This window comes from Erythrolamprus reginae, chromosome 2, assembly GCF_031021105.1.
Source record: "Erythrolamprus reginae isolate rEryReg1 chromosome 2, rEryReg1.hap1, whole genome shotgun sequence".
NCBI classification, from domain to species: Eukaryota; Metazoa; Chordata; class Lepidosauria; order Squamata; family Dipsadidae; genus Erythrolamprus; species Erythrolamprus reginae.
The window spans coordinates 189,148,383-189,159,106 of NC_091951.1; positions in this window are offsets into that span (position 1 = coordinate 189,148,383).

Genomic DNA, 10,724 nt, shown 5'->3' on the forward strand with positions numbered 1-10,724 from the left:
GTATGTTGTCGTCTGAGCTTAGCTCTTCTGTTTGAAACGTCTCTCTGTTATCAACCTCTTTTGGAATTGTCAGGTCGGATATTTTGAGAATGTGGTCATGGAATTCCTTGGCTTCATCTGGGGTGGTAATTTTATATTTTTTATCAATCAAAGAGACCATGATACCTTCTGGGATGAGCCATCTAAACTGAATGTTATTTTTGTTCAGTTTATTGGTTAGCATCTGGTAGGGTTTCCTTTTTTCTCTAACCCTTTTGGGGATTTGGCACAGTGCAACAATGTTTCTACCTTGGTATGATGTTGGATTTTCTTTTGATAGATTGTATACTTCATCTCTCACAGTTCTTTTAAGAAATCTGACGTGTATTTCTCTAGGTAACCTATGACGCCTTGCATAGGAAGTGGATATTCTGTATATTTCGTCCATTTGATGTATCATCTGTTGAGAGGAGTTACCTGTAATATTTGCTAATATCTTGGCCATTGTTTGTGGAAGATCTTGATTATCGAACTCAGGGACATTTTGGAAGTGTAGAAAAAAAGCTGATTTTTCAAGCTCAATGTTTATTATCGATTCTTCCAGGGTTTTATTGATATATTCGGCTTTTGCGTGATTCTCTTAATGACAGAACAGAACAGAGCAATAGACGTTCTGGCCTCAACTGTTTTTTGAACATTGAGGATTATATAGTAGAATTCCCACAACGACCCAGAGAATGGAAATAAGGTAACTAGGTAATTACTTCCATAACTTTAGAACTGTGCAGGAATGTGGCCTTAAAAATACAAGAGTATAAAAATAAGAATAACAGATGTAAATATTATATACAAGAGCCATGAGGAAAAAACAATTGTTCAGTCCTGAATTGTATTCTTTATGTACAAAGTCACAGATTTACCAACTGGTGTATTACCCAATAAGAAATGTTAGCAGATAAAGATCAGAGAGCAGGTAACATCAGCCTACAGCATTCCTGTAATATGTTGCTAACGCCTATTTTTCCTCCTTACAGACAAGGAAGGAGTATAAGAAATATTTCCGTTCTGGAGCCTCTGACCATATTGCCAATTTTGTTTACCGAAGACTGGTGAGTGTCTCTCAGAATAACTTCAAAGTGGAAAATAACGAGGGGAAAAAAATGGGGGGGAAACCATTGAAACATAACTAACAAAAAAAAGGGGGGTCTAGGAATTGAATACCTAGAACCTTTGGGCTCAGCATATCAAAAATTCAGAACTTTCCTAATTTGATCAGGGGTGGGCTACTGCCCGGACAGGGCGGGGGATACAGTGGGGTAGCGAAAATGGAGCTCCACCCCAGAGCACCTGATTTGCACTGAAAGATGTTGAAAGAAAATGCCGGGCGTCCTTCGTAAGCCACGCCCACAGTGGGGTAGTAAACATTTTGGTAGCCCTTCACTGAACTTGTCTCTCCACTTATCACATGTTCTCACCCCCAATCAAAAGATCTAGGCTAGCTTAAGCAGCAGCCCTTGGCGGCAGCCCTTGGCCTGGGCCTGAAGTAGAATCTTGGTCCGCAACTCCGCCCTAACACCACTGCTGCCATACTCAAAAAGAGCACCTTACACCATTCCCCAAAGTAATAGATTGGGATTTTAGCTGTAGTTTTTTAATGTATTAGATTTGCTTTATACTCTTTGTTTTTACACTTTATCCTGTGAGCCACCCCAGGTTTTCGGAGAAGGGATACAAACCTAATAAATAAATAAATAATAAATTTGGCCTTGGGGAAACAGCACAATTGTCTCCATGGCCCAGCGCCCTCAAGGATAAATCACGTGCTGCTTACTTTTGAGGAGTGTTCTCTTTCTGCTGACAGGCCCTTGCTGCCTATCTGAGTTCTGGGCCACACAAGGCCTTCATGCTTGAAGCAGCTTTGAGGAGTGCTCTTATGTGGCCTCTGCAGCATCCAAGGACCACACAAAAACATGCTCCATTCTCATGTGAGTTTGAGAAGCTCTCAAGGTTACACAAGAGTTTACCCAGTTCTCCATGATTTCCAAAATTTGCATAATAATAGGGTGTGCTTTGGGAAATATTTGTCCTTAATGTTTATTTATGCTGACAAGTTATCCAGAACTTAGTGGGGCAACTTCGATGTCCATCATCCCTGACCTTGTATAATAACTTTTTCATTTATAAGAGGATACAGGCCTAGACATAGCTGCATGAGGCCCAGTGCTTAGTCAAGGAACGGTCTGTAGCTCAGGATAAGAGCTTAGGCGATTCAGTCTTTGGCACCTACAAGCATGTTTCCAATGCATGAGGCCCAGTGCTTAGTCAAGGAACGGTCTGTAGCTCAGGATAAGAGCTTCGGCGATTCAGTCTTTGGCACCTACAAGCATGATATTAAAAAAACACCTCTGACCTAAACTTTGTGAACTGCACAATTTTCAGTAACCAGATTCAAATGGTTAAATAATAATATCAATGAAAGTACCTGCACATGTGCAGTTATTCTTTCTCGCAAGCTATCTTACTTATTTTATTTTGCTTTGCAAACTCATACTATCTCCATGCACTGTAAAGAACCCATGAAAACTCATTTGCTCTAACTAGTAGTATGTGATGTACTGCAACTTGGAAAATTGCCAGCAAGACATCAATGGCTGATTGCAAGTTGTATAGCTTAAGAAGAAGGAGCGATTTTAGTATATAGGTTTAAACCCAAGAAGCTAATCTTGGCACACAGCCCCAGAACAGTCAATGCAAGTAGCTGCTTCTTGGCTAAGGATTGGGAGATATGTTGCACGCTGTAATTCAATATGCTAAAAGGAAGCTATGTATGTCTCAGGGCTCCAAGTAATGAAAGAAAAGTCAGAGGCTTGAGTTTCATCAAAAGATACATTATATTAGAGATGTCATATTGGCACATCTTGGAAAACTCAAATCTGTTTTCCCCACCCAAAAGAAAGTCCCTGCCCTGGCACCCACATGTCCATCAATGCACTGTCCCAACTGGAGATGCCTCCCAGTCACACCCCTCGAGATGCAGGCAGAGTGACCTTGACACTCAGAGAAAGGAATGCTATTTTGACTATATATCTTCCCAGCTCCTACAATCCCCCATCCCAGTTTCCTACAGTCCTAAATGTGGCAGGCCTGAAGATCCAATGCTCAGAATGGATTTCAGGCGTGACAGTATGTAGCTTCTTTCAGTTTAGGTTCTATAGCAGTATTGAATTTATAAACATTATGCAATCAGAACATACAAATGCAGATAGTCCATGCCTTTCTGGTACAGTGTAAGATGTATTGAGAGCAATTTTCCCCAAAGGATAAAGAAGCCTTGCAGGACAAGTTGTATGTCAGTGAATTTTTTAAGGGGAAGAGAACTTTGTACCCTAAGAGGTAAGTGAAAAGCATGACCCTATGCCCCCCCCCAAACCAAGAGGCCTCAACCTCCCCAGGAATGGGACAGATTACAATCTAGATTTTATGCTTTTTCAGCCTCCTGCAGCCTTTCCAAGGGTTGAAGGAGAACCCCAAATACTGCAAGCTCCAAACTACTGCCAACGACAACCTAGTGATGGCCGACAAAGTGAAGAAAATCAACCAAGGTGATGGGAAGGTAGGACATGTCTATTTAACTTGCTTTGACTTCCAAAGGGAGGAGACCAGGAACTGCAACAAGGACATGTCCAGGTTCTCTCACTTTGCTCCTGTAAAGGGAAGAAAAAAATTTATTGTGATCCTGGAATGAGCTTTTTTTTTTTAAAAAAAAAATATTTTTCTCTGCCTTGAAAAACATACATAACAATGCATATACCTTCAATGCTGACCCATATGTTTATATTATCTCATAAAGACTAATAAAAATAACCTTAATTACATTTCAAATTCCCAATAATTTAGTCTGCCTGAATATTTATTTCAAATGGCTTATTTTGATTACCGGTATATTAAGTGACAAACTGGAAATACTTCTCTCAATTTTTGCTTCTTATTATCCTAAATCTTTATTTCTATTTGCATTCTATTATAATTTAACTTTCAGTATATGTTATTTATTTATCTAATGCTGCCTCCTTGTCTATTTTTGTCATCTGGGATACGCGAATCATATTTTTCATTTCCTCTTCTTCCATTTATATTAAATTAATATGAAAAACTTCATTTTTTTTCAAACCATTCATAAAATTTCACCCAAACTTTGTAAAACTCTGAGTCATCTTTATCCTTAATTTTCATTGTTAATCTATTCATATCCGCATAGTCCTTTATCTTCTTAAGTACTTCTCTCAGTCAGTAGTTTATTCAATTTCCAGTTTTGAGCATACTGTCAGCGCTCCAAATAGCACCTGAGAAATAAAACAAATCCCAGTCCAATTCTCTCAATCAGAGCTTGATTTATTAATAGAACTATGTTGGTTACACATTAGCCAATCCAATTCGGAATACTTCCCAGAATCCCACCTAGGTTAAGGTTCCTCTTACATCCCCACACCAACAAGTTCATCACGAGAGCCAGTCCAAGTGCAGGGGTTTATCAACTTCCTCTTCTCTTCGTTTGAGGCAGAACAAACGATGACCTTGGCTTGAAGAAAGAAATATTTGGTTGTGTCTACTAATTTTCCCACTAACTACTCACTACCCCTCCTAATCCCCCTTATGCTGTATTACAGTGGCAGGCCGAAATCTCTGACTCCACATGATGGCTTCGGACTGACACATACCCTGTTCTAGCAGCTGTTACTATGTACAATTGAATGTATCTGGCAATATGCCCAATAAAAATATCTCCACTTTGAGTTTGATATTTTGTTTCAAAATCTTTCCAGTGCATGTTTGAATATCTGTCCAATGTTTTTTGGCTTCTGTACATGTCTACCACATACTGTATGATAAAAAGATTGTATGTCCAACCATAGTTCCCTCTAAGCTGAGCAGTGAGCAATCGCTCACTTAAAAATCATCATCAACTCAGAGTTTTCCAAACCTGCCCAGAAGCCAAGAGGGAAAGAGTGAGAGGGAAGGAGAGAGAGAGGAAGAGAGGAAGAGAGAGAAACAGATAGAAAAAAGAGAGGAAGGAAAAGAGAAAGAAAAAGAATGGGAGTAAGGAAGAGAGAAAGAAAATCAAAATTTAGTTTGAAACTAGCTCAACTATTTAAGTGGCATTTTGATATTGATAGAGTTGCCCTATTATGAGCTCACTGTTATAGACACATAGTAAAGTATTTTATTTTGAAATTCTCTGAGGCAAAACAGAGTGGGTTTTTTATTTGTTTGTTTGTTTGTTTGTTTATTTATTTATTTATTTATTTATCTATTTATTTATTATTTCTGTGCCGCCCAGTCCCAAAGGGACTGCCGCTCAGACACTATACTTTTCCGCCCACCCCCCAAAAAAAATTAGAGGGAACACTGTGTCCAACACTTCATTGATTTATTCTTAAACATTTTTGCTATTCTCTCTGGGGGCATATGTCATCTATAAAACAAATTTCTTATATGACATTGAAAAGCTATTAGCTAATACAGTTTTTAAGCTGTTTCTATTCTAATCACATCTAATCATTTAGGTCATAGTGCTTCAGTGTTCTCTATATATCCTTAATATCAATTTTCATGTATATTTCTTAACCCTACTTTTATAATAATTGCCCTTTAATAGAAAAAAAAAACAAGAAAAAAGAGCAAAAATTTCCAATCACATCCACTAGTTCTTAAATTTTATCTAGCCCTTACAGGGATTGAGATTATTTCAATTCAAGGGGGGGGGGAATCCAAATAATGTATTAATTATGTCACCATGAACCGAATTAACAAACACAATTAATAATAGTTCCTTTTATTAGGTCAATTTAAAAAATACAAAAATTAAAAAGAAAGAAAAAAGAAAAGAAAAGGAGAGGAAAGCTAAAGAATATCTTTTTCCTTTTTCTTTCATACATCCCTTGTGGAGCCCAATATAATCAGCATACCCTACAGCAGTGGTCCCCAACGTTTTTTCCACCAGGGACCAGTTTCAGCAAGACAATTTTTCTATGGCCCAGTGGGGGTGGAAAGGGGCGTGGTTGGGGGCGGGATTAAGCATGGGGGTACTGGTCCTCCCCACCCCTCTTTCCCGCCATCATCCTGTGCCTCCCAAGCCCTCTTGCCCAGCGGGAGCTAAGCGCTGGAGAGAGGAGGTCAGGCTGGCCCTCCTGCCTCCCCCCAGCCAAAAACGCAAAAGCACCCCGCGGCAGAAGCCAAAAGAGGCTTGAGCCTCTCGGTCCTTCCCGCCCCTCTGTCCCATCCATCGTCCTGTGGCCGGCAGAACCTGCCTCCCGAGGCCTCTTGCCCGGCGGGAGGCGAAGCACTGGAGGGAGGGGGTGGCAGCATGAGGGCCGGCAGCTGCTGACTCCACGGACCGGTGCAACATGCCCCGCAGCCCGGTACTGGTCCGCGGCCCGGTGGTTGGGGACCCCTGCCCTACAGGATTATTTAATTATATCACTGTAAACCCGGTGGAATCATCGTCCTCTATTCTATAAAAAACAAGGTAGACTCAGTGGGATCATTCTACCTAGTCTCTTTTATAGAACAATAAACCCATTAAAAACCTCATATCTTAATCTAATTTAAACCACTGTAATCCCAATAGAAACATTGTGCCCTCTCTATATCAGTAAAATTTATAACCTTTTATAATTTTATAAAAAGTTATAATTAATAATTTATAATCCACATATCTTGCTTAAGTTCTGTACTTCTATAAATTGTATAACCAGTATTTCACACTATCATTATTTATTTATTTATTTATTTATTTATTTATTTATTTATTTATTTATTTATTTATTTATTTATTTATTTATTTATTTATTCATTCATTCATTCATTCATTCATTCATTCATTCATTCATTCATTCATTCATTCATTTATTTATTTATTTATTTATTTATTTATTTATTTATTTATTTATTTATTAGATTTGTATGCCGCCCCTCTCCACAGACTCGGAGCGGCTCACAACAACAACAACAAGTTCCTTTTCTTTAAAAAATAAAAATCATCCAATATAATAGAAACATAGAAACATAGAAGTCTGACGGCAGAAAAAGACCCCATGGTCCATCTAGTCTGCCCTTATACTATTTTCTGTATTTTATCTTAGGATGGATATATGTTTATCCCAGGCATGTTTAAATTCAGTTACTGTGGATTTATCTACCACGTCTGCTGGAAGTTTGTTCCAAGGATCTACTACTCTTTCAGTAAAATAATATTTTCTCATGTTGCTTTTGATCTTTCCCCCAACTAACCTCAGATTGTGTCCCCTTGTTCTTGTGTTCACTTTCCTATTAAAAACACTTCCCTCCTGGACCTTATTTAACCCTTTAATATATTTAAATGTTTCGATCATGTCCCCCCTTTTCCTTCTGTCCTCCAGACTATACAGATTGAGTTCATTAAGTCTTTCCTGATACGTTTTATACTTAAGACCTTCCACCATTCTTGTAGCCCGTCTTTGGACCCGTTCAATTTTGTCAATATCTTTTTGTAGGTGAGGTCTCCAGAACTGAACACAGTATTCCAAATGTGGTCTCACCAGCATTCTATATAGCGGGATCATAATCTCCCTCTTCCTGCTTGTTATACCTCTAGCTATGCAGCCAAGCATCCTACTTGCTTTCCCTACTGCCTGACTGCACTGTTCACCCATTTTGAGACTGTCAGAAATCACTACGCCTAAATCCTTTTCTTTTGAAGTATTTGCTAACACAGAACTGCCAATACAATAGTCAGATTGAGGATTCCTTTTCCCCAAGTGCATTATTTTACATTTGGAAACATTAAACTGCAGTTTCCATTGCTTTGACCATTTATCTAGTAAAGCTAAATCATTTACCATATTGCCGACGCCTCCAGGAATATCAACCCTATTGCACACTTTAGAGTCATCGGCAAATAGGCAAACCTTCCCTACCAGACCTTCCCCTATGTCACTCACAAACATATTAAAAAGAATAGGACCCAGAACAGACCCTTGTGGCACACCGCTTGTAACCTGACTCTGCTCAGAATACTCGCCATTCACAACAACCCTCTGGTGTCTATGCTTCAGCCAGCTGCAAATAGACACCAGAGGGTTGTTGTGAATGGCGAGTATTCTGAGCAGAGTCAGGTTACAAGCGGTGTGCCACAAGGGTCTGTTCTGGGTCCTATTCTTTTTAATATGTTTGTAATGATCATTGTTTTCTATTTCCATAATTCTATATCATAATTCATCCACATGTGTAATTTCCATAATTTTTGCTTATCCTTAATTAAACCTTCTTAGCTATAAAATTCATTCTCATTGTTTCTGCCTTTCTCCTACAGATATTTAAGATAATTGAGATATTAATCATCCAAAATAAGCATAACCATTTTCTATTTTCCATACTCTACATTTTCATTGTTCCAATATTTACCCACAATAATAATTTTAAAAGTCTTAGGATATCTTAATTAAACATTGTTTCATATACAACTCAATTAATACTTTTCCGTCTTGCAAATTAATTAACTCCCCTTCCATTTAACCATTCCTATCTCCTAGTCAAAATTCATTCTTTCCCAATATAGTTTCCTTATAATAAATTCCAATTAAAATTAAAATGTCTCATTTAATTCCCCTACATCAATACATCGTTTTGCATAAGCTTATTTTTACAAATTTATAATATTTTATAATATTTTCAATCTTCTTCTTTAAAAGTACTGCTGCCATCCGTATTTTCCATTTCAATATTCCTTAATCCATATTGCCAAGATGTGTCTCTAATCTGTTTCTGGTAATTGCATCCTCATGTATCAGTCCATTTTTATATCCTGTTTCTCAAGCTCTAGTGAGGGTTTCAACTTGCCTTCCTTTGTCAAGATATCATTGTATCTCGGTATATTGTCCCAATTCATTCTACTTGTGTGCATCAATGTCTCTATTATAGATATCCAACAAGGTATTTTTACATAGTGTTTAATTCTCCCCCGTGAGTATAACATGTTGCTTATACTATGTCTCTGGAAATAGCTATGTATTTTATTTTCTCCATACCAAATAAATGTGTGCTATCCAATCTGTAAATCGTGTCCTTCTAATATTAAAAGTCTTATTCCTCAGCAAAATCCATTATTTTATCCATGTCATTGCTGCAGCTTGATAATACAGTTCCCAATTAGGGAGGCCAAAACCGCCCCGATTCTTGCATCTTTTAACATCTTCAAACTCCATCTTTTCCCTTGCCAAATAAATTTCAATATGGTTTTATTGAAATCATTAAAGAAAGTTTTATCTATTTTTATCGGCAGTGTTGAGAAACAATGAGCAAATATTTTGAAACATGTATTGCAATAACATTTGGAAACCTACACCCACACAGATTTCACACTCAATTGATCTCAACGATCAAGACAATAATTATCTGATAATAATCGATATCAGGGCAAGCAATAGTCGATATCCACCCTGATGCAAGATGCCATGGAACGTGGACAAAAACGCCATAACGCCGTACTTTTTGGCCTAGAAGAAAACGGGGAAACCGATCTATCAAATATCCGTAGTATCATCCACAACCATCATCCTCAATCAATCGCCCCTGACGATATCTTAGCAGTTTCTAGAAGCGGCCCTGTACTAAAGTACAGTGATGGAACAATGGCTCCCCGGCTGTGCAGAATAGTCTGCAAAAACGAAACTACCAAACAACAGTTCATCAGGACCATGAACTCCCATCGCCAGAAATAACGCAAATTACAACAAACTCAGATCCAGACCAGACCTAACACTACTCCAACGCATCCGCTCTCGTGAACTATGGGCCGAACTCCGGAGACGTTGTGACCAAGGTGAAACTAACCTCTACATTGACTACCGCTCTGATTGCATCAGGACCAAATCTCATAATCCTCCCTTCTTCCCCAAACCCATTGTCCCTCCTCAGCCATCTTCTCCACCCATCATCCCTCATCTTCAAACAGACCCCCCCCCAGCACTTCAAGCAACAAATAGGATAGTGCACCTCTTACTACCTCATTCCAACCCAATTTCTACCCAACTCAACCCAATCCCACCCTTGACCATGAACTCAATCTCAAATGTAAACTAATCAATGCAAGAAGCATAATCAACACATTATCTGAATTCCTCATCCTACTTGACACAAACATATTTGACTTAATATTTGTTTGTGAAACATGGCTGAACTCTTCATATCCTGACTCCATCATCACACAAAGTAACTACCTGGTCTTCCGGTCTGACCGCGACTCCCGCAGAGGGGGTGGTGTAGCCATATTCTACAAAAGCTCACTCAACCTAAAAAACATTCAAGTTACAGAAGATCTCATCCTCCCTGAAAGCCTAGTTTGCGACATTTCCCTCAACACTACACTCCGTTTCCTTCTGTGCTACAGAGCTCCAAACTACGACATTACCCATGCAACTAAACTAAACTCCCTCCTAACTTGGGCAACCTCCTGCCCCCATCCCATTATCTTCCTTGGTGACCTCAACCTACCACACATCAACTGGTCACTAAACGAATGCTCCACTGAACCTATACATACCACCATCTATAACGCCGTCACCAGCCTAGGACTAGAACAATTAGTATCAAACAACACCAGACTCAACAACTGTCTTGATCTCATATTCTGCAACAGCAAAAGTGCTATCTATGGACTGCACACAAAAGAACCTTTTTCCAACAGCGACCACAGCATGATCAACTTC